This window comes from Gallus gallus, chromosome 7 (assembly GCF_016699485.2).
Source record: "Gallus gallus isolate bGalGal1 chromosome 7, bGalGal1.mat.broiler.GRCg7b, whole genome shotgun sequence".
Classification (NCBI taxonomy): domain Eukaryota; kingdom Metazoa; phylum Chordata; class Aves; order Galliformes; family Phasianidae; genus Gallus; species Gallus gallus.
In genome coordinates, this window is record NC_052538.1 from 33,234,382 (window position 1) to 33,258,206 (window position 23,825).

The 23,825-nt window shown below is 42.0% G+C and overlaps 1 long non-coding RNA gene across 18 annotated transcripts in view; it reads left to right on the forward strand.

Annotated features, from left to right (window-relative positions):
• Positions 1-23,825, forward strand: part of LOC107053852 — a 195,570-nt gene that overhangs the window by 50,433 nt on the left and 121,312 nt on the right. For 17 of the 18 annotated variants that reach the window (XR_005861391.2, XR_006939940.1, XR_006939932.1 and 14 more), the window contains exons 6-8: positions 94-4,860; positions 12,010-12,288; positions 12,967-13,126. This is a non-coding gene — a long non-coding RNA (uncharacterized LOC107053852). The remainder of the gene's footprint in view (positions 1-93; positions 4,861-12,009; positions 12,289-12,966; positions 13,127-23,825) is intronic. The other variant, XR_006939937.1, reaches the window with a different exon arrangement.

Below are 23,825 nucleotides of genomic sequence, written 5' to 3' on the forward strand. Positions count from 1 at the left end.
AGACCACAGCCATGGGATGGGAAGGAAAGGAGAAGTTGATCTGAACCACCAGGGCATGATGCTGCTGGCTTATTGCAATAATGGTATTCCCAGGACTGGACCAACGCTTTAACTACAAGAAAGTGTCAGATATGCGGGATGATGATGCATGGAAAGAAGAAAAACATTCCTGAGTCATCCTGTTTCCTGAGCATAAGGAGGCACAAGATAGTAAGTGTTGGATTTTCATCCTACCTTTACATTCTGTGATGGGGCACCATTGCAAGCTCTCCTTACAAAGCTTTGAGCAGAGAGATTATCAGAACCATGAGGTTTGTGGTGTATTCACAACGGAACAGGCAGCTTAAAAAAGGATGTACTATTTGATCAGCAGTTTCCTGCATATGGAAATCTTAGGTCACCTTGCTGTTCCTTGATGTCTAAAATCTGCTATCAGGCTTCTGCAAGGAAATATAGATTAGTATTCAGTGCCTTGTAGTATTCTTTTATTAATATTACTATTTTTCAATTTTAAGGACAAAAACAGCAGAACAGTGCTGTGATGACAAGAAGCTGAGTGCTGAGCCCACGCAGGGCACTGGGGAGGGTCACTGGGAGTGAGTCAGGTTGATGTCTGCTGAGATGGTTTTGTTTGCAGTGTTTTCACACGTGTATTCAATAAGGCTTTTGTTTTACTGAAAGGAAGAGACACTATACAGCATTATCCCGATTTTGAAGTGACAGTGCCAAGGGGACTTCAGTAAAGGATTTGATGGCAATTGAATCTGAAAAGTAAAGCTTTGTAATTGCTTAGTTAGTTTTGAAGTAATGCTTATATTTAAGATTTATGTACAAAAACAGGCTATATCAACAGTAGTGAAGTGGTTTTGGGCCAAGTCTTTTTTAAAGCAACTTATGAACAGAAGGTCATTTCAGATTTCTTTCTTCTCCTGAAAAGACACAAACACAAATCCCACCTCGCTGTGTTCGTATAATATGTAATACATCATTATGCTGCATTTAGTAAGTGCTTGTACTTCCACAAGAATATCTGAGCTTTACTCTTGATTATAGTAAACTTCCCAATGCAAGTAAAAGCAATTATTATCCTCAGAGTTTCAGTGACCTGTTAGGAAGACATAAGCTGTTACAAGACTTCTGAAGGCTCATCTTACAGTCTGTAAATCCCACCTTAAAAATACATAATTTGGAGACTATTGAGTCCTCTGATGATACTATGGTATTGAATCATCTTTATATAATTGTGCTGGTGAATATAAAGTATCATTGTTTTCAGCATCTTTCATGAAAGCTGTTTTGACCTTCAGATTAAAGGATCCATATGGATTTCCAAATGAAAAAGTTGGAGCTCCTGTTTAAAACTTGAACTCCAGCTCGGCATGAAGGCATCAGATGTGCTTCCACTTGAAAAAGCGTTGTTGTACCAGCATATATCCCGCCTGAATTTTTCTCCTGGGTAAAATCTTATAAATGTGTGTATCGTGCATAATGAGGATTGGAGGTTAGCCGCTTCCAGTGAATTCCCTTTCAAAGTGTAAGGAAGATGCAGAGCAGCAAGGAGGAGAAATCCATTGGTATTTGAGCTCTGTAGGATGAAGAGGTTTGCTGCTGGGGGAAGATCAAGAGGAGGCAGTAGGAATATTTTGGGCACTTCTGAAGGAGAGATGGAGACCATCTGGTAGAGAGGATGCTTAAAGGAAAAGTGCCAGGACAGAGATAAAAGTAAAGGGAAAGGAAATAGTGACTGAGTAACATCAAAGAGTGAGGCTGACTATAGAGCAAAAAGGAAGACATAGCAGTGACCCAACATAGGCAAATCATAATACAAATGGTGGCACTGGGCGACGAATCCATATGAATCGGTGAAGGCTCGGGGGAAAAGCTCAGCATTTTAATTTCAGGAAAGTCTACAGGAAAGTGGTGTTGACATCTTTGGAAGGCTTATAATTTAAAACTGATGCAGTAAGCAGGGTTCCCGCTGCTTCAGAAATACTGTCCTGGAGTCTAATCCAGATACTGTAACTACAGCAGAATTTTAAATGGAGAGATGCCAAGAAGAATGTTTCTTCCCTCATCGGCATCAGCATCTTTTCATTTGAATGACTTTTAGGGCATTAGATGTTTCCGTTGAACTGCTTTCTAAGGCTCGTGTCCTGAAGCATTGGTTGGTGTGTGGTCCTTCCCTGTGTTGAGCTGGAGCCGATCTCATGTAAAGAAAGGAAGATGCTGGTTTTGCTTTTCTCCTGCTGAAGGAGAATAACTTTGGGCCAGTCCCTTTCTCCTGCCAAAGTCTGAAAAACTTTTCTGTCATTGGAATTCCACTGAGAGTGGAGCAGTGGTAAGCCCCGTGGCTTCTATGGGTAGAGCAGTACAGGCTAAGAGAGTCTGATCATCTCTTGTGCTTTGTTTTACGCCCAACCCTAAACATGGTGAGTCAGGACAGGCGATGGGCCTAATTATAAAGACTGTCTGTGCTCCTGCCTCTCTTACTCCTTCCCATCTGTATTTAGGAGGACTTTCTGCATCCTAGGGGAACCGTGCTTTAGGAGGATTTGAGATCAAGGCCTGAAATAATCTCATGGTTTTCTTCCTGCCTGCCTTTCTTTCCTTCTTAACAAAACAGGTGTGTTACTTTTTTTACTGAAGTCGGTCCAAGGAAAGGAAAAGAAGAAAGTACTTCCAGAGGGTAATTAGTCCCATCTTAAAACAAGTGTGTAAGACAGGTAGGATAAGTCTCTCTCTGAAAGTGCCAATCTGTCACCACTATCTATAGAAGGAGCCTTCACGAGTAGCTTAGAGTAGGTGTTTGACTTTTACACAGTTAAATTTAGAGGAGATGATTGCCACTTTTTAAGTCAGTCAAAGTGCTTGTTTATAATTGATTAACCATTATAGACTGAAGAGTTGTGAGAGAGAACAAAAGTAAAAATATAATGCCATTGATAGAGATATCGTGTAATACGGAATAGCAGTAACAGCAATTGCAGATGGTTAACATTTTCATTCCCCATTGTTTTTATTTTACTGTTAAATCTTCCCAGATTTTAGGTCTTGTTTGATCCTGTAGAAGGAAAAAATTTCCCCTGCTTTAGTGTAAGCAAAAAACTGCTGAAATATTTGTAGGATTAAGAAGTGATTTGTCCTGGAAATGTCAATTCTTATATGTAGGGTCATTAATCCATAAAATGAATTTGCAAACATTTCTAAGTTCCCTTTCGTGTTGTTGGTGTTTTACTTGACATGCTTCTGACTGCTCTCTCAATGAAGGCTGCACTCAGAAGATCCTGCAAGGCGTACACTGACAGTGTGTGGGACTTGGTTTTGCATGTGTCTTGACCTGGCATATACAGTCTGTTACAATGAAATAAACTCACTTGTCATTTAAGAGTATTAATCATATTTCAGGCTGTTGCCCAAGAATTTCATTGTGTACAATGCTTTCACCAGCCAGAACCATACTGCAGAAAGTAAATAGATAAAATCACTTTCTCTAGTAAAAATAATTCTTGACTACAGCCTCGCTTGCAGAGTAGATAATGCTTGTAGAAATGGCAGATGCTCTGAAGGTTTGGAGTATTGTGACAATAAGAATTTTAAACAAAGTTGGAAAAAGCAGATGGTATATATGGACGGGAAATCCTGTGGTAGTTTTGATTTTATGCAAGGAAAAGAAGGAGTTCCTTAGGTCCATAAATCTGTTTGTTTGCAGTACTCAAACAGAGATTTTCATGATCTTAGCTTTCCTTTCTTCAAAACGTTGCTTTCAAGTACAGATGGGCCTATATACCACAAGTTTGGGATCCAGATTGGGGCTTGGACCTGACATTCATCAGAGCATAAGCATATTTGAACCTAGCATTTGAGGTCAGCCTCTTGTGGAGTTAACCACCTACTGATTGAGTAGATCTCTCCTATATGTCAAGGCATAGGTGTAGAAAGTACAATGATTTTATTTAACTTGATCTGTAAGGTATTTAAATTTAATTTGGAAGACTTCTCATGAAGCAGGAGGCTGTATTTATAATTATTATTGTGTCTGAAGGGTGAAATTACATATGACAATTAAATATGGTGGATATTATAATAAGATACATGCTTAAAGTGGTTTCCAATCTAAATGTGTTTGAAGTCAATAGGAGTACCTACGGCAAAGTATTCGGATCCTGATTTATAATCTACCACTTTTACCCCAGTATGGTTATTTATGGATAAATTGACCTGTTCCTAGAATAGAATATGATATGTTAGTAAAACTGTACGCCTAGGTGTGGAAAGACAATTAGCCTATAAACACACTGACTTCCTCTTTAGGTTGAGAACACCTCATATTTCCAAGACTAATGGTTTCTAATCTGTTTTTAAATGTTCCATTTGGATAGTGAAGGCGTAACTATCAAAACACTGTAAAATCATAATGCCTGTGCAGCTATAAATTACTGTTTTCAAAATGAGCTGGAGGTCTCCAACTTATTCCCAAGTGCAGAAAAGTTAGATAACATAAAACTGCTCAGAAATGACTAGAAGCAACTTTTCTGGCTTTTTCCAAATGCTAGGAAATCGTGGATCTGCCCACTAACTCCCTAGCAATGCCCATATGGATAGCAATAAAGCTAGTCCCATAAAGAATACTTGAATTGATCAAAAGCATTTCAGATTAGAGATCAACAGAAAGAGCTGCGTTGCTTTTTGTTTGTTTGTTTATTTATTTATATTCTGGAAATTTCTCTGATACAAAAAATATCTGACTTATTTTTCATTCATCAAATTGTGGACTGCTTCATATGAGATACGAACTGCATGACCTGCTGATGGCGAAGTGCTGCTTCCATGGAAGATGCAGCTTTAAACAATAAGAGAAAGGTAACGACTTGGAGTATTTTTGTAAGTCAAATAAACCCTGGGCATTTCAGATAGTTGGTAAAAGGCAACTTTGAGCTTTCTGTTGCTTCTGGTCTAGATGGATCTTAGTAGTCCTTTCCAACCTTAATGATTCTGTGACTCCACTTGTTTTAAATACAAATGCAATGATTACTTTTAATGAAGAAAGAAGATGCATGATTTAAAATATCATTAGGATAGTCTTCTGTGGGGCACAAAAAAAAAAAAACCTTTGCAGATGTTATTGGCTCTTTGGGGTTATACTAAAATAAAAACTGGGAGAAGTGCCTCATTTGAATTTATACTCCCTTTGTGATCCATCAAAAAGGATTCATCTCCTATTCAAATGACTAGTCAATATGTTAGTCAGATCAAATACTACTAATAAGATGCTAAAAATGCTTCTGAGGAACAGGGGGATTTCTTTAACAAGCCATAAGGTGCGTTTTTAATCCATTTCTGACTTGCTAAGTTCTTTCTGGTTCTCACAACTGTTCCATCATGACTCAGTTCCAATCCTTTTTGCAGGAGAAAGAATCAAGGTGTAAATCAAGGGCAACACGTAGATACTGCCTTTCCTCTCCAACTATTCCCAAAGCCACTGTGGTCTTTGTGCTTTCCTATCTCACATCTATTTAAGACGTTGGTGCTCCTGGATACTTTGGCTTGATAAACCTATTTTTAATGAGATTCGCCAAATCACAGAGCATAAATTTTGTTGAAGATTTAAAATGTGAATTAATGAAATAATGTTGTCTCCTTATGACAAGAGAAGAGGAGCTCCTGTTAGAGGAGGGTCACCAATCACAATAGAGGCTGGTGTGGAGGGTGGGTTTTTTCATATCTTCCTGGTCATATCAGCAGAACGAAACTCTTCTGTAGCTCAGCTCTGAGCTCAAAAAATCATCTGTAATATTTGCCTCACACAGAGTGCCTTAGTGGCAAAGCTCCTCATCCTGTTTGACTTGAGCTGAAGTTTCGCACCCTTTCCATCTTCAACATTTTTAAGCTAAACAGATTTAAGTTTTGAGATCTGAGCTGCAGCTGAAGCTAAATAATTAAATAAAAAGAAAGTCTCATTAGGTTTATTCTTCCTCCCAGATAAATCAAGCCTAATTCGTAACCCAAATGTGGAGATAACCCTGGAAATGGCACACAAAATTCCCCTTAGGATTTTGCTTGCTGAAAGCACACTGGAGCTGACCATCCCGGCTGGTTTGGATTGATTGAATTTGTATCTGATATTCTAACATACTGGGGACAAGTTTATCTCTAAATTTTGTCTGGAATATGGGGCACCATCCTATGACATATATACTTTAATCAATTAAAGTAAATGAGTTCATTCATGAAAATTTTTGCAGGATTAAGCCTGTGAATATCAACCATTTGGGACTGAGAAAATAAACAGTAACATTTAATAAATATACAGCGCACTAAGAACGTTTTTATTAGTCTTTTGACATTTTTATCTGGCTCCTATAAAGAAGTATTTGGAGCTGGGACAACAACTGGTGCAGGTAAATTTCCTACACTGGGAAAGGATCTGGTATTTAGTTTATGGGAAGCAGGCCTGAGCAGATGTGAAAAGTTCAAATAAAGGAAGGCCAGATTAAACGCACTTTTGTGGCTGGAAAATCAAAACAGATGTTATTATTCAACCACAAAAAAATCTATGCACACTTAAGTAGCATTAGGTGTCTGATCAGCTACATTTTTTTTTTTTAAGTGAAAATAACAAAACGATTATAAAATTATATAGGCTGACAAAATGCTTTAAAATATTACCAATAGACTGACTAGCTTGGTTTTCTGTTTTGTGGGAAGGGGTAGAACTGAATTGGATCTTACTACACCTATAGAAAAATGAGTATATCTAATGATGGTAGAATCAAGAGAAGATTTGGACAGTGTAAAAAGGAATAGACCCTCCATCTGATGCATGTTAGAGAATAATTTAAGATGGATGCCCTTTATAATTGTCCATAAACTTTTCTGGGCACCTGCCCATTTGAAAAGATTGATCTTGGCAGAGGATGACAAATTCTGGAGGTCCGCAGGAACCCTTGACAGCAAGCATATGTTTGCTGCGTGTGAATGTTGGCAAATAGTTATAAAGATGATTTCTAATTAGAAGAAACACAATCTAGATTCAGAAATGTGTACCTAAGATAAATGGACTAGCACAGGAGGTCTGAAATGAGTATCTTTTTCTGTAGAAGCCCGATGATGGAGACAGTGGTAAGAACTTTTTGTTTTGTATGAAGGGATGGCATAGTTTGCAGGGGCTCGTTTGCTGGCCTGGCATGCTTCTGCTGTAGATGCACCCCTGGTGATCTTGCTGAGAGTCAGAGGCTAATGAAGAGCAGTTCATATTAGCTCAGTGGAGTTGACAGACCTTGTTAAATGTGCCACGTAAAACAGGGAGGCTGTGGTCATTGCTTCCATGTTCGGAGGGAAAGAGGGAAATGGAATTACAGGAATATCTCAGCTTTTTTTTTTTTTTTTTGTTATTGCAACTGTTTGAGTTACCGCATGAATACCAGGGCTTTGCGTGTTTGAGAGGATGTTGTGTAACAGCAGAAATTTCTCCTGTCCACACTCTCTTTTAGTAATTGATCACTGCTTGCATGCTTCCTGGTGTTCAGAGTCACCAGGTCTGACCTCGGTTAACCTCCAAACCTACCCCTAGGCTACCCTTTCAAAGAGATGCTGCTTATCCAAAGATGACATTGCCCTGTCCTGCTGAATCATAGAAAGGCTTAGGTTGGAGGGGACCTTATAGATCATCTACTTCCAACCCCCTGCCATGCGGATGGTTTCCACCCAGCACATCAGCCTGCCAGGATCCCTAGACTTAAATGTTGCCAGGAATGGGGGATCCACAACCCTTCTGGGCAAGCAGTTTCAGAACCCCTGAGACCTTCACAGGGCTACTCTCAAGGAGTTTTCTCAGTCTGTACTTTTATCTGGTATTGCTTCAACCCAAGTGCAAAACATTGCTTTTGGCATTGTTACACCTCATTACATTCTTGTGTGCCCACTTTTCAAGCATGTCCAGATCCCTCTGGATGGCATCTTTCTCTTCTATTGTGTCAACTGCACCACACAGCTTGGTGTCATCAGCAAACTTGCACTCAATCCCACTATCTATGTCAATGATAAGGATGCTGAAGCACGGGTCCCAAGACATATCCCTGAGGGTCACCACTCATGACTGGCCTCCACTTGGACACTGAGCCATTGACACCAGCCCTTTGGCCATCACCATCCAACCAATTCTTTATCCATCTAGTAGTCCAGTCTTCAAATCCATCTCTCTCCAATTTAGAGATAAAGATATGGTGTGGGACCATGTCAAAGGCCTGGCACAAGTCCAGGTAGATGACATCGGTTGTCTTTCCGTTGTCCACTAATGCTACTGCTCCATCACAGAAGGCCACCAGATTGATCAGTCATAATTTTTCATTGAGGAAGCTGTGCTGGCTGTCTTGGAACACCTCTTCATCTCGTATGTGCCTTAACATCTCTTCCAGGAGGATCCACTCCATGATCTTCCCAGGCACAGAGGTGAGGCTCACCAACCTGTAGTTCCCTGGGTCTTCCTTTCTCTCTTTCTTGAATATGGAAGTGATGTTTCCGTTTTTCCCGTCATCAGGGTCTTCGCTTGACTGCCACAGTTTTTCAAATACGATGGAGACTGGCTTACCAACCACATCAACCAGCTCCTTCAAGACCCTGGGGTGCATGTTGTCTGGCTCCATACGCTTGTAAACATTCAGCCTCATGAGGTGGTCTCAGACTTTCTGTGCTCTTACACTGGGAGGGATTTTGTCCCCCTGACCCCTGCTTCGAAGTTTAGGGACACAAAAGCCATTGGAAGTCTGATTGGCTGTGAGAACTGAGGCAGAAAACTCATTAAGTACCTCAGCCTTCTCCATGTCTGAGACCAGCTCTCCCTTTCCATCTATCAGAGCGGGGTACATACTTCTTTGCCTGTCACTTCTGCCTCATGCATCTAAATAATTCCTTCTTACTGTTTTTCACATCCTTTGCCAATGTTAATTCTATCTGTGCCTTGGCTTTCCTGACTCCATCCCCGCGTGTCCAGACAGCACCTCTATATCCTTTCCAGGACACCCATCGCCATTTCTATTGCTTATACATTTCCTTTATTTCCCTCAGCCTGACCAGGGGGTCCTTGCTCAGCCGTGCCGATTTCCTGCTTCATCTGCTTGATTTCTTATTCTGTAGGATAGAGAGCTCTTGCGCTCTCAGAAAGGCATCCTTAAAGTGCTGCCAGCTCTGTTCTGTTTTTTTGTCCCTAAGGACAATTTCCCAGGGGAAACACAGGAGGCAGAGCATCACCATGTCCAGGAGACATGAGGCCTCTTTCCAGCACTTCTTGGAACAAGTTACAGAAATGAGCTCTGAAGAACTGGATATGTCTGCCCTGCAGATGAATAAGAGCAGTGTAGCCAAAGGATGGCTATACTACCACATAATTAGGACTGGAAACTGTGCTTATGAACTTACAGCTCATGAACTCTTCGCATGCACTTCCATAGGAGCCATTTTAGCAGTGCAGTGTGTGCTCTCCCATGTTAAACTCGGTTTAATCTAAAGATAGTTGCAGGTAATTTGGATCCTTCTCTGGTCCCAAGGCCTGTTGTTAGAAGAACTCAAGATAACAGCTCTTGGGATCTGGGTTATTTTAGGAAAAAAAAAAAAAAAAGAAAGTTTGTAGCTCCTCAGTCACACGAATCTCCTCTAATTTTCCCTTACTTAAAAATGCATCAGTGCTGGAGGCCTCACCTTTTGGGAAGGTGAATCCCTCACTGTGATTCATATGTTTCTTAACCAGTTGTTCCCGGGAAAGGGTGCAAAGCCAAAAAAAAATGCCTAACAAAACAAAAAACCCACAGTAACATGATTAAATGTTAATTGTAAAGGTGAAATTCTTGTTGGCTTTCAGGCAAGGTCAGACTCCCATAAGTAAAAAAATACAGGTTTTAAAAATTCTGCCAGCAACCTGAATCCAATTGAAATACAGCGTAATTAATGCTTCCAAGACACTTGGGGTTCATTTCTAAGAAGTGCTTAGATGACCTGTAGGCAATTTTCAGCATTTTCAAGGGACTGTGTAATTTTAAAGTTATGGATGCTGGTCATTTCTATCCGGAACCTTAGCAAGCTTCTGTAAAAATGTACATTCTTTAAGAAAAAACAACCTCATGTGGCCTTAAAACTCAGCTAATGTTATTGCCTCCTCTCATTTGAAAACGTCCTTCCCATTCTCAAAGAGTTTGTTGTTTCAGTATTCATGTGAAGGTGGGAAAAACATGAAGTGAAAAAAGGAGAAGGGATCCTTTGTCTTTGCTTTCTTTCCTAATGTGGATGCTAAGTATCATACTGGTGCAAAAGGGCTGGAAAGAGCAAAATGTGTAAATAATTTAATGGGGAAAAAGAATTGTAAGATAGCAATTCACCAGAGTAAGGACAATAGAGCACAAAATGCCATAAAAGATAATAGGCTTATATGAATTGGCATGTGTTAGTGATTATGCAATCATTCATTTCCCACAGATTTCTTTTTATAGGAAACTTTGGAAAATCCCTGTAGAACTGACCGAGTCATTTAACCACAACAGGTTTCTTTTCAGCGTGGCTAGGAGTGGGCGATAAATATTTTCACATATTTCTATACTGATGGCCTGTTCTCATCTGCTGGAAGTGGCAGCATCCTGTGCTGCTGCAGTCACCAGAAGAAGGTGGGACTACGACCCCAGGCCAACCGGGTCCACCTTTGCCACCCCTTTACCTTCCCACTCATATGGGACCGGGTGATAGATCCAAATGGGAACGTGCTCACATAGTGAGGGGCTTTGGTTTGGTTAATGCCTGTTGCAACAGGCACTGGGGTGGCCAAGGAGAAGGATTTCTGCTCCAAACAGTGTTCCCAGCTCTGGGCTGGATTCAAATCCCTCTGGCTTGCAGCGAGCAGCTGAGCTCTCCTCGGTCATTGGCAAAAAGAGTCGTTTGCTTTGTTGCTGTCAGAGGCCTTTAAATACTTGTATTTCAGGAAGTGGTTTCCTCTCACCAGTAGGCTAAGGAAAACAAGACCTCGCTCCTTGCTTCTTAAGGATTTTTTCCCCTTCTTATTAAACATGTCATTTTTCTTTCATTTTTCAGGACAGTTGCTTGCAGCCTCTAGACATCCCTGCTGCCTCAAAATGGGCTCTAGGTGGGCTCTGCCCCCTCCAGCTTGCCTTGCTCCAGAGAGGCCCTAATGGACCTCATCATCCCACTGTGCACACCTCAGCATCACATTTTGCATACATCTCAGAGAATATCCTTCTAAAGCAGCTCTCACCTGTGCTCCATACCTCCTTCCTCTGCTCATCTCCCCATACTGGGGTTATTTTTCTTCACTTTGCTTTGCTTTCCTTTGCTTCCTTCTGCCCAGCCTTATGGAGCAAGAATGCTCAGACCATGGTGGTAGTGTCTGCTGTCCTACAAGAGGATGGGCAGGTTTATAGAGTTTGTTGGAGCTGGACAGAGCCATGGTACTAAATACAGTGTTCTAGTGTAGAGTAGGCATAATAGGTTTAATCACTCCTGCCTCATCAGAACCTTCAAGCACACTTTTGCTGGTATCATTCAAATGATCTCAGTTGCTTGGTGTAAAGTGTTATTCTGTCTCATGTATACGTAGCAGCATGAAGAGAGAATGGGTGAAAGACTTTGAACTCCAAATAACATTAAAAGACTGAGAAATAAAACTGGTTGGAGGACCTGGATCTCCCTTGTGGTTTGGCTTTCAAATCCAGAATTCTGATGTCTGAGAGATGGCATAAATCAAAGCCATCCATCAGGTTACAGATAACTCTGAATATCAAATAGTTTATTGTTTAAAGAAAAATTGATAGAAGTAAGAACAAAAGAAAGCTCCACGTTAAATCCTGCAAGTGGTTAAAAATAGTCATTAAGAACATTTGCAAATGTTTAGCTTAGCTTAAGTTAGATGGACATAATTTCGATTAGGCCACGAATTTTGTTTTAACTACATTACTAGACTGGCTATGAATAGTAATGTTTTCATTTTTTTAAATACATCGAGTCTCTCCACAGCATCAACCCTCTCCTGCCATATTTTGAACTTTGGAGTGTGCACAAGGATGGAAAAATACAGAAGGATGGAAAAACACAAGGAGTGGTGGGACACAATGCAAAGTGAGTCTGAGCTGCCTTTAACTTCAGCCTTTGCACTGTGCCAATACACCAGGAAGATGCAGTTTATTCTACCAGGAATGCTGATATTGCAAACACCTATTTAAACACAGAAGTGTTGGAGGTTTGAACATCTTTTATGAATACTACACCACTGTTTTAAGAAAAGACAAATACAAGGTAAGCTTTGAGTTGGCCATTAGAGATGTAATTAAACAAAGAACATGAGTTGCAGTTACTTCTGCAGCAGCACATTGCCTGAACCAATGAACGTTTGTGATTTTAAAGCAGTGTTAATCTCAGGCAGTGAGTCCTGAATAATGTTTATTAACTATATTTTAATGACTTGTCGGTTTTCTAAAACATGCTGAAGTATTTTAGAAATCACTTAGTAAATGTAGTTTTAATTCTTTTCCCATATTCATGGGCTGCTACTTACTTTAAAAAAAAAAGAGAGAGATTAGAAGGTTCAGATTTAGAGCAGCAAATTGCTGTGCTAATCTGCAGGTATTTCTCTTCTTGATACGGCCACTAATGTCTAATCTTAGCGACGCAGGCCCAATCATTGTGCTTTTTCATTAGAGCTGCTATGAACTGTGTGCCAGGGACTTGAACTCTGGTGAGCAAACTGCTCCAAGCTTGCAAGCTTTCATATGAAAATGTACTGTGTGTATTAAAGAACAAGTCTAAAATGAACCTGCTATGTTTGTGCAGAAGCTGGAGAGTTCACAACACCAGCTCTGGTAGGAACAGTGTGCCTTTGAGCCTCAGCATGGTAGGGTGATTAGGGCTGGCCAGGAACAAGCATCTGGGGTCATGACAAATTTGCAAACCTTTTAATCTGTTTCTGTTTCTCAGGAGGGAGAAAACAGAACCTCTGGGATTTTTCTTTTTCCCTACAAAGTGCTATGGGTGAAGGCTGTGGAGAAAAATCTTCCCTGCCAGAAGCTGTGTACAGCATGGGTTTCCCCAGTTCAGATTTGAACCTCCCACCAGTCGTGTGACCTTCGGGCTGTGGGTGAGTCTGTGATGACTTTCTTCTGTCTACCCAAAAGCTGCATCCCTAATGCATAATGTCTTCCCAGCAATATAAAATATCCCGGGTTGGGATATTCTATGGAGAAACAGATATTCTGCTGTGAAAGACTCAATGCAATTGCAATTTTTTGACAAATGGAGTTTTTCTGATCTTCCTGGGAGTTGTAGTGGCCATAGCTGGTCTGAGTGCTCAGTGTTATGATGTGTTCTTCTGTGATTGACTTGAAATTTGTACCTGAGGGGTTTGGAGTAAGAGACTGATGTTGGTATTTCTTTCCTTATGAGATTTGGTGTTGCTCTTGTTCTTAGGAAATCCTCACCTAGAGGCGAGAGTACCTTCAGAGATCTATTCCCTGCTGCTGAGCATGGAAATCTCAATAACTAACTTTTTTGGAAGGGGTTCTGTTCATATGAGCTTTGCTTTCATGTACTTTGGGATTGTTTCCTGTAGTTCAGTGTTTCTGCAGTGAAGTGACAATGCAATCTAAGAGATGGTCCATCTCCCCACAGAACACCTTTCTCTACCTTTGTGCTTTCCTTTGGTCTCTATAGTTTCCTATTTTTTTTTTTTTTGGTAATCTTTCATCTTTCTCATTTCAAGTGTCCACTAGTTTTGATCCTTACCAAAGAGCTTATTTTTATTTCTCAACCCTTTTGGTCTCAGATAAGGGGATTGATCTTAACACTTTGAAATCAGCAGTCATTTGACCATGGGCTTTGGAGACAGTTAAGCTCCCGAGGACCAAAACAGTGAATACAGAACAGAAGCAGCCTTGATTTAATATTGTGAACCTAATAAGCCTAATCCTCTGCTCTCTGTTTTTTTTTTTTCTGCTTGGACATGGCCTACTGTACAGCATTTCAGGTTTGAGGGGCATTGAGAGAAATCACCGTCACTTTCCAGAGCAGACATCAAAGGCAAACTCACTTTTCCCATTGCTTTTTATCTTCCTTCTATTTCTGATGCATACTTCATATTTTTTCCATGCTGCCGCTCCAATTTTTGCCCACTTTTGATTTCTCTATTAACATTAATTAGGCTCATGAGCTTGATCACCAGGTGGGTTTTCCCCAAGCTTCCACTGCAATACTTCCCATCAGCAGCAGACTTGTAAGGGAATTTTGTTAAGCTGCAGATAGGAGCCTAATGTTATTGGATACGGAGTGTTTCAGTGCTAAGTGTGTTTTATATCAGTTGAATTTGCCAGGAAGCATTATTGGCTTGATTATTTTTAAGCAGACAGGCTCGAGGGCCCTTGACCAGCATCGGGGGGCAATGAGAGAAGAGGGCCGTTAGCCAGGGGAATGATTCATACCTCTGGAGCTCACCAAGTGCTCGTGTGTCTCAGGGAAGTAGCTCTGCATCTTCCAGCTGAGGAAAATGCAGAGAAGGGGGGGAAAAAAAGCCCTAAAAAAAAAAAAAAGAATGAAAGAAAGAAAGAAAAAGAGAAAAGTAAATAAATCCTTGGATTCATTTCTGGAGAATCTCAGCGCATGTAAAGTCAGCTGCTAGGAAGGAAGATTGGCACACACCTTTTGGACATTTTGTGCATGGTTTTCCTGGGCAGGTTCTTCCAGCGTTAAGTTTTTCCTGTATTGAATGTTAAGTAGCATAAAATACGAGCTGTCACGGGGTGAGCTGCAGCTTTTGTAGCCTTTGTTTTGTGATGATTTGCATATTCAGAATCTGCCTTGGGTCTTCTTGTTTTTATCCTCCTTCTTTTAAAACTGCATTTACCTGAAGAAGGGCTTCATTCTGAGTGCACCAAATAAGCGTTTTCTCTGCAGTTGACTTTAATCCGACCAAAAGAATGAACACTTGGAGCAGAAAACCTTCTTTGGGTCCTACAGGGCATTAGAACATCTCAGGTACTGGCTGCTGCTTTAATAAAAGGATAGGATTTCCATTTACTTCAGGCAGGCTTAATGTATTGTTCTTGTAGTGAGACAGTCAGAATGAGTCAGGAGCCAAAGAATACACTTTATAGACACAAATAATCGTAAATTCAGAATGTCACCTTTAGGCAGAGGCATTTTTATTATTGTTAGTGGAGCTGCTGAGTAGGTTTGATGTTTTATTCTCTTGAGTACTAAATGTTCCAGAGTACCACAGCCCTATCTTTATCAGGCTCACAAGGAGGGAGCACAGCCAAACTTGCTTCCTATACTTCTCTATGATTGATAGCAGATGGCATGCTTTAAAATAAACCTATCCATTAGCAGTCCTCAGTGTTTTTACTCAAGGCATTTACAACTGTCTCACCCAGAAAACACATTTGCTCCGCAAGCTCGCTTCAGTCTGCAACAGCTGTACAGGTGCAAATCTTTCATTAACTCTTAAACAGTGGTGAAATAAAAGTTGCACTGTATTTTATTTTTAGTGGAGAGGTTGTTTCTCAAAGGAGGAGTGCATTCTATTATTCTCCCTTTGCATATGGCAGAGGTTCATGTTAACTGATGCAAAGTCAGAATATTTTTCTTCTGTCCTCCTTCAAATTTTTAGGGTGAGACAAATGTGGATGTTTGTAGGTGTACTCTAAATGGCAATACAAGGGGATTGTAAGTGGGGGCTGGGATTCCTGGGGTCGCCCAGCTCCTCACCTCAAACAGCCCTGTGGGGGGTTCCTTCATGGTACCCCCACCACTGCTTCATCCTGGGGCTACTTTTTTTCTGTTCATTTGGAAAATGCAGGGTCACACACACACACACAGATATGCATTCAACCCGATTCTGAGCTCCCTTCTCAGTAAATACATTACTAAAATCTGTCCCTGTATTCACTTTACTTTGCTTAGATTTCTATGCAGTAGCCACAGAGGATATTAAAATTGGCCTGGCATTCCTGCCAATACAACGAACCCTCAAGCACCTCCCAAAACATTAGTGCACCAGCAGATAGACCTTTAAAATATTAGTAGCAAACCTTAAATATTAGCATTTAGCATTAATATTAGACAAGACCTTATAATATTAGAGCCAGATAAAACAGTATTAGCAGGGGTATAGGAGTCATTAAGCAGAATAACCATCACTGACTAAATGGATGCTGAAACTTTTACATGCAAACCAGTGTAGATGATAGGGACTTCAGAGAGACGAGAGGATCCTTTCATTTAAAAGGAGGTTGTAGAGACGAAGGTTAGGGATTTGAAAGCTGGTAAATAAAACAACACAGCGGGACAAGTGATATGGAATGTGCCATCTCGTTAGCCACAATCACGTCCCGTGTTATTTTTCTTAAGCTGAAAAGATAAAACAAGCAGACAGGCAATATTCTGTTGCAAATAAATGGAAATTGGGGCATTTTTTTGTATAAATCTCGAGTTGCAGGAGGAAAATACAAATGCGTTCTCAGCACTGAAGGTCTATGTAGGCTAACAGAGGTGCTACAGTAATTTGGCAGGATGGCGTGTGGCTCGCATGCCCTTTTGCTGGCATGATGAGCAAAGTCTGGGGAACCTGAGCTTGGCACCATGAAGGAGGGGTTGAAGCAGCCCAGGGTCTACATAGAGCAGTGCTCCGGAGAGCAGCCATCACCATAGCTCATGTCAGCTCGTCCCGCGAGCACCTGGAGGATTTGGTGCTAAATGAGATGGGGGGAGAAAAACAAGGCCAGCTGTAGACATAAGAACTTTAAGAGCATCAGTGCTTGCTTCCAGCTAATCTCTCCTGATGACTCCTGTAAGCAGGCGAGGCTGGTCGGTGCTGTTAATTATTCAAAGCCCCGCACCAGTTTCATAGCTGAGTGGTGTAAGAGGATGTGTAGTGTCCCCATTTCTTAGTCTGTCTGGGGGAAAGGCACGAAACGCAGCTTCTCCTGCCATCCCTGCCTGCCATCCCGCTTTACAGGTGGGAAATGTGAGCCGGAGAGAGGCTGCAGCCATCCCCATCCCTTGGCCATCTGGCATTGTGAAACCTCACCTGTCTCTGTAGGGCCTGATTTGCTGAGTGCAGGGAAGGCATCAGGAGAGTCATTCTGTATCTTAACATAATGAATGCACTGCTTTGAGGTATTGTGCCCTACACTTTTGTGTGCAGAATAATCCAAAAGATATCCAAAATATATGATATCTCCATTGTTAATGCTCCATCATAGGAAGAAAGGGAGGGAAGGGCACATGCTTCAAGGTTTGCATTACGTCCACAATGTCCTCAGGCAGTACAAACAGCACGCTTTGAGAATTACACATATTTTCTCCATTTATCACTTGCATTAAGACATAGAGTGGAAAAGGGGTGGCAGTGGAGTCATATGCAGCATTAAATACATATTCCTTATGTTGTTTGCTGTCCCAAAGAGGCTGCCAAGGCATTTTAGTACATCTTACTGTATGATGCAAAGCAGTTGGAAAAAAGTAGAAAAATATCCATAGCAAAAAAAAAAAAAAAAAAAAAAAAAAAAAAAGCAATAAGATCTCTTAGATCTGTACTAGAAACAAGTACCAGTACAATGCTGATATGTCAATTACATGCTTTATCTACATACAGCCAATGTACCTGCCATTGCAGCTTCTTTTAGTTCCATTAGAGAAGGCAACATGTATTTTCTTATGACTTTTGGAATTGCTGATTGACTTTTTTTTGTGAAATTGAGTTTCTGTTTGGAGCCCAGATCACACAGAGCTCCTTTAGCTTGGAGGTGGGAAGTGAAACCACTCAACTTGTGTTGCGCTTAGAGATGACTTCTCTGTTAGCTTCTTTTGGTCCACTGGTGCTGTGGGGGTGGAGGTACCCAGACTGAAATGATTTGCAGCCTTCCAAAGGGGAAAAGTAACTGTGCATGGAATAACCGTGTGTAAAATAGCATCTGCAATGCTCAGAGTCTGGTGTGTTTGGTTGCCACTGACCTCAGTGTGGCTATTTCCAGGAGTCAGGGTGCACAGGTGCCTAAATATCTACAGGCATTGGCATGTACCATCCTCCAGAGAGGCTAGGAAAGGTTTTCTTATTTCAATGAGAGCCACATTCAGCCTCAAAATTAAGCATATTCTTAAGTGCATATATGAGCTGGGGGCCATAGAACACAGCATATTAAGATACCACACATCACTGCAAATTATGTAGGAGCTATACAGTATAATTCAATTTAGTAAAAAAAAAAAAAAAAAGGTCCTTTTATCCCCCCTTCAAACCTCTTTATTTATTAATGAGCTAGAAAGATGTGACGTTATTAAGACATGAACCAATTTGCCCTGGATGCCATCCAGCACACCAGGAACCTGTGTTGCTCTGTAATAGCCCTTTTTTCTGAAGGAAACACTAAGTCCCAGGCCCACCCCAAGCTGGTGAGTGCTGGAGGAGGGCCTATGGCCTGCAGAAGGGGAGGGTGGAGAGGGGCCATGCTTAATCCCCAGTAGATTTAGCCTTTTGGTGAGTAAGATGGATTTCTGATGTTGGCCTCCATGCCATTCATAGCAGTGTTCCCAGTAGTAAACTTGTGCCTGCACTAAAAATCCCCCTCTCATGCCCCCACTTCCTTGCCAAAACTAAGCTCAACTAAAATAAATCATATTTTAGGAAGCTAATTGTGCAGCCAAATAGCAGAAAGGTATTGAAAAACTGTTGTGTGCCTAACATTAAATGAATTTACATTGGCAGTAGGGAGCATGCATAACAAAAATAAATACAGGGACATGGCAAAAGTGTAAGCAGTGGAATTTAAACAAAAAAATGTATGTAATGCCAAACATTGGGAATGGTATTCAGACTTACTGCAGAACTAATATTCTATGCAGTCACTGCACACAATTTTTTACAGTTAAAATACATTCTGAATGAAGTTTGCTCTTTTATCAGTTTATTGTATTTCTTGGAAAATTGAAACGTGTCAGGATATGCATTTTTCTCCCTGCTCCTGAAGTGTGTATAGGTCCCTTCACCAACCTGTGGGCAATACGTTAAGAAAAACAAAGGGGGAAAGCTCTGGCATAGGCTGCCCTGTAGAGGGGTCACCGTCCCTAGAGGTGTTCCAGAACCGTGGGGGTGTGGCACTGAGGGATGTGGTCAGTGGACATGGTGGGGGTGGGTTGGTGTTGGGCTTGGGGATCTTAGTGCTCATTTCCAACTTTAATGATTCTGTGAAAAAAATAAAATGAGGAAGAAAAAAAAAACCCAAACAGTTTTTGGAGAAGATTTTAGAAGTTTCCTGATGGATCGGCATCCTTGAGATTAAACATTCCCATATGTAGGTTGACATTTGAAAATGTAAGTCTTATGAAAGATAAGATGGAAATTATGAGAAATGCAGCCTTAAATATTTGGAAGCATGACTTCCTGGTTTGCATGGCAGTTGGCAAAACTTTCAGGGGAAAGATGCATGTGGTATAGGGCACTCATTTGCCTAAAAGTTTCCTCCTATCACCTAATGTTTTGGTGCTCATCTCTTCCACACCTTTGGAGGAGAGCTGCAGCATCCTCTCTGCGGTGCTTTCAACCCCTCAGACAGATGTTTTAGATCAATTGCTCGAAACGGATCAGTTTAGCAGTCAGAAAACACTGTCAGAAAAGGTTTGTGGTAGAGAAGACAAAACTGTGAAATGAAATTGAACTTTTATCCCCATTTGGATGGGAACTGTGCGTGGCTGGAGATCCCATGAGGATGAACACAGTGACCTATCGTGCTTTGAAAAACCAAACAGATGACAGGGCTCATCTGCAGCCATCAAGCAACAGCAGCTTCTGAGAAATGGTGTGACCACTATCATGCAGTGCAGCAGGAACTAAGGGAAAGATAATCATGGGAAAGAGGAAGGTCCTCCTGCAGCAAGGCAAGATGATGGTGATCTCCTGCCAGGCTACAAGTAGCACTGCTGCCCTTGCTGTGAAGGTGTGACAACACAAGGCATGCCGTTGCTGCTGGACATTGTTTGAGCCATGATTAATGTGCCAGCAGTAATGGGTGTCAGCATTGTCTGGCTGCAACTGGCACACCTTATTTCTGAGAACTCAGGGTACGGAGGCTGCTGTGGTCACTGTGGCAACCATGAGCCCTTCAACAAGACAGAGAGATCTCAACCCAAACCGCTATCTGTCTGCCTCTCCCTGGGTATGTGTCAGCACGAATCTCCAAGTGTACTTTCTTTCCCTTAGAAGGTGTTGTGTGCTGTGTCCCGTGGTGACCTGCACATATGCTGAGCTGGAACTCTGCTTGGCACCATTCCTCAGCCTATCCATGTTGCAGTGCAATCGTAATATCATGAGATGGCTTGGGTTGGAAGCGACCATAAAGATCACATAGTTCCAACCCCTTGCCGTGGGCTATGTGCCCCCTACCAGCTCAGGCTGCCCACGGCTCCAACCAACCTGGCCTTGAGCACCTCCAGGGATGGGGCATTGTCATGTCTCCAATGGCAAATGTGTTCCTATCATGGACTGTGCCTCTGCCCCTCCATCACTACTGTGCCCTGCATGCCTGTGCCACTTGCTTTTTGGTCGCATTGTACTTTGTTTCAAGATGTTTTGCAGCATGTTGCCTTTGCCTGCTTGCCTCCCTCCGTCTCCGTGCTGGATGAGTTTGCATTGTGTGGTGTTTTCCTCTTCATTTATTGCAAACAAATCTGGTCTCTGCCATTTGTTTACTCTTATACTCTGTCTTTATGCCTTGGTATGCATTTTTAATTAGATGCGCTTCAGTTCTTTCGCTGCTTGTTAACACTTTCGGATGGAAAGTGCGGTCCCCACCAGCTCTGCTAGTATTCTCTGTGTGGAGGAAATGCAGATTTGTTTCTCCTGCCCCTGATTATCATCCAGTACCAAGACTCGGGCCCCAGCCAGCCTGCCTGCTCAGACCCTATGTTCCTACTGGGGATGTTAAGATGGTTGCCCCTTCTCAGCCAGTGTAATTGAGGGTGCTTTACTCCAAAATACTCTGCATACAGAGAAGGAGTGTTTGGGCTGTTTGCTTGGACTGTTTTCAGTCCTCGTCAGCTCCAGTGTGGATGTGTGACATAGAGGAGTCCTGGGCAGAGCCCGCGGTGTGTGCAAATCAGCTGCGTGCTGTCCCAAGCCCTTCTGCACACTATGATCAGGAGCATCCTGGGGATGTTGGCCACAGAATAAACAGAGGATGGATGGGCCTGGATAAGGATACTGAAACCCCAAGCACAAGGCAGTATTCACAAAAAGGCATCTTTCTTGAGTGCCACTATTGATAAAGCATCATTTCTTTTTCTTAAAAATAGTGTGAGCCCATTTGTGCTTGTTCTATTTTGTTCTGCTTCTGTATCTGACTCATGCCATGGGCAGGGGCCTTCACCCTCCCTAGTGCTCTCCTAGACCACCAGCTTTCTGGAGATGGTGTGGGAACTGAGATGGAAAATCTTGACCCCACTCCACCCTTCCCTTCCAGTTTGCCTGCCCTGCTGAAGCATTCACTCACCTCCCTGTTTTGCCAGAATTCGTGTGTTCACCAGAATTTAAGTTCCTGAGAGGGATGGCAGGACTGAAAAGAGGTGAAAATGTCTCTTCCCATCTCTGAGAGTGTTCCCTGACCCGACTCTCTGACTGGGGGCGAGGTTGCCAGAGGTCAATATCCACTTCAGTGAGTAGAGAGATCGATATCTGCTGAAGCCAATGCCCAGGATTGTTTCCTCTTCCTTGCCAGTGCTATATTTTATAGAGAACAGCCAAGAAATATTTCTCCTCCCTTCTAAGGAGAAGAAGGGGGAGGAAAAAAAAGAAAGAAAAAAATGGAGAAAAAGAAAAAAGCTTTGTCTTCATACTTTCTTCCCCCAGGAGGGCATTGCATTTAGCCTCTGCTCTGCTTTTTGTTATCCATTTGCATGGCACGATGTTTGCTTTGGCCAATAGGGCAGCGCTGGCTCCTTGACTGGGGTGGGGTTCTGCCGGTACCCAGCGGTGTGCAGAATGGGGACATTCAGCCCTCAGCCCTAGGTATTTTGGGGATGCTGGGATGCAGAGGACATCCCAGATGGTGCGGTTTCATGGGGAGTGCCATGGTGGTGGGAGCAAAGTGCTCAGTGCTGAGCCTGAGTACTCCATGGAGCCACTCCATGGAGCAACATCGTGTTGGCAGGAGGATGAGGTGTATGAGCTAATAGGGCTTTTCCATTTTAATGTCTATTCAAAAATGACTCTTGGTTGCTGTTCTCAAACTCAGCACCAACCGTTCCTTACACCACACATCAGATCTTTCTTTCTTTTCTGCCCTTTGCTTCATGGAGAAGGCTTTAAAGCAAACAAACACCAAACTATGAGAAACCAAGGGAAGATGCAGACTGGCCCACTCGTTAGTGCCGGAGTGTGGAAACTATGAAGACTTCTTTTTTTATTACCAATGCTGGAAAGCACAGTCACCGAGTGGGCTGGAATACAAGTTATGCTACACGCAGTAGTTAAAAAAACCTGCAAAAATGGGTGTAACCCGTGGCTGTGGTACAACTGGCCTTTCAGCCCCCACTTGAGATTCGTCCATCCCAGGGGGAAACTGTGGTTTGGAAGAACAGTGTACATTTAATTTCACTCGGAGAACTTATTGGAGTTGGCACTTCAAGAAAGACTCTGAAGTATATTTTTTGTCATGATGAGTGGCCCCCTCACCACTGCATTTGATTGTGTTGGAAGCAGAAAAGTTAAATTCTTATAAAATGATGATTTACAATCCCTGATGATCCAGGTAGGGCGCGCGGATTGCGCCAGCGTGGTTATGGGACTCCAATCTCATCCTCTCTCATTGCTGTGAGAAAATAAAACCGAAATGTAAAAAAGCTGAAAACACATCCTCTGATGGCTCGGGGAATTTTCTTACTCATACGTTATCTTTCCTAGTAGTTTAAGTTATTTTGTCTCCACTAAAACCCAAAGCAAAACACTGCCCTGACACTTTCCCCTTGATTTCTGATCTGCGGCAGCCAAATTTATTTTTATCTCGTGTCGTCTTTTCCCCCATGGTTATGCAAATCCTCGGAATAAGGGGCAAGGGGAAAAGCTAATTTTAAAGCCAGTAAATTCCAGTGGGAGATTTCTTCAGTCGCTCCAAGCGGGACTATCCTGGGTGCTGTTGCAGAGCTGTGGCTACCTCCAAATAACACAGGGGTAGGTGCCAAGTGGGGAGGCTGAATATTTTCCTTGTAGACACATAGCTTTGCCCACAGGACTGAAGTCTCTTGCCTTAATGCTGCATTAAGCTTCTCTGGAAGTACAAAGCTGACTTAGGAGGCATGTGTTGATGAAATGTACCTCATTGCAATCGGCTGCTGAGTAGAACCTCGACATGGAGGGGTTTGGCAATGGGTGAAGGTGGGGCTCATCAGAACTATCTTCAGGAAAGTGTGGGGCATTGACACCTCATTTCTTATTCCAGCAAACTTTCTCTGTTTTGGCTATCACGTTCTATATTTTGATATACTTTTAGTCTTTCTTTCTCACTCTCTTTTTTTTCCCCTCCTGAACAGCGGATGTATTTTTAAATAATAAATTCCATTTTCTTCTTCATTTCTCTATCTTTTTCCCCTTAATGCAAGCTTTACTCAAATCTGTTTAAATCCACATTTAAATCTAATGTACAGTAAGAGATACTCCACGATTTTCCAGGCTGAAAAATCCAGGAGTGTTCACACTGGGATCTGCTTTGTGAGCAAACTCAAGTGTGTATGCAAGTGTTGGAGCTGTAGTCTGTAGTTCAGTTTTACTGAAAGTACTGGAGGCAATCAGAGTATAT